Source organism: Pteropus vampyrus, unplaced genomic scaffold (genome assembly GCF_000151845.1).
Source record: "Pteropus vampyrus isolate Shadow unplaced genomic scaffold, Pvam_2.0 Scaffold1000007189, whole genome shotgun sequence".
NCBI lineage: Eukaryota > Metazoa > Chordata > Mammalia > Chiroptera > Pteropodidae > Pteropus > Pteropus vampyrus.
The window spans coordinates 1-1,214 of record NW_011921591.1 but is presented as its reverse complement, the minus strand read 5'-3'; the positions used below and the strand labels follow the sequence as shown (position 1 = coordinate 1,214).

General features: G+C 33.6%; 1 pseudogene; it reads left to right on the top strand.

The window, feature by feature from the left end:
• Window positions 1-945: 945 nt before the first annotated feature.
• Window positions 946-1,064, top strand: LOC111735774 (annotated as a pseudogene).
• The last annotated feature ends 150 nt before the right edge of the window (window positions 1,065-1,214 follow it).

Genomic DNA, 1,214 nt, shown 5'->3' with positions numbered 1-1,214 from the left:
CCGCCCATCGGCCCCCAGCATTTTACTGGTATGTCTACTACAGGTGTCCTCAACCCTCAGGCCCTGGATGGTACCGTTCCATGACCTGTTAAGAATTGGGCTGCACAGCAGGAGGTGAGTGGTGGGCGAGTGAGCAAAGCTTCATCTGTATTTGCAGCCACTTCCTAGCACTACCATTGCCGCCTCAGTTTCACCTCAGATCATCAGGCATTAGATTCCCACAGGAACACCTGTTCTTGGTGCCAAAAAAAGTGGAGACCTCTACTAGACCTTAATAATGTATTGTTATACATTACAAAATATACATTCTTAGATTTTTGTTCCTTTAAATAACACATTTTACTAATTCATTTACTTATTCTTACTTTTCTACAGAATTCTTTTGGTTTTATTTTCATTTTACTGCAAAAGTTTCACCAAATCATTTTCAAAATGAGGTTTAATATTATGAATAACCTAAGGTACTGAATTCCTGAAAACACCTGTATCGTTTCCCTCATTTAAAAAACTTTGTAACTGAATATGGAATTCTGGGCTCAGAGTTATTTTAATCTCGAAGATGGTATTGCATTTTTCTCTCTACATCCAATGTTGCTGATGAGATGTCTGATTAAATTTGGTTATTGCAATTTCATGAAGATCTATTTTTTTTCTCCAGAGGATTTAGAATTTTACTTTTGTATTTAATCTTCTTAAATTTCACTGCATATATATCTATTTTCTTATCATTCTGTTTGATATTCTATGACTCTTATCAAAGTGAGATATTTCAACTTTTTAATTAAAAATCTTATTCAAGTATTTTTTCCTTTTATTTCCATATATATTCAATTTCCATTTATATTTTATAGTTTTTTTCTATCTCTTCTTGCATCTCTTTTGTTTTTTAGCTTAAAAAAATCCATACATTCTTCATTCTTTTCTTATATATTAAAGAATTCTCTTGTCTACAGCCATGCCACCCCTAACAAGCCCGATTCCATCTGATCTCAGAAGCTAAGCAGGATTGGGCCTGGTTAGTACTTGAATGAGAGATCACCTAGGAAGACCAGGTGCTGTAGGTATATAAAATAAAAAAAAATATATGGGATTGTAATCTGACAAAGTCCTTGCAATCTGTGAGGTCAACCAAGGGTTGTCAAGCCTAAAAAAAAAAAAAAAAAAAAGAATTCTCTTATCTTGTTTTCATGTTAACTAATTTATTCTCCAGCTCT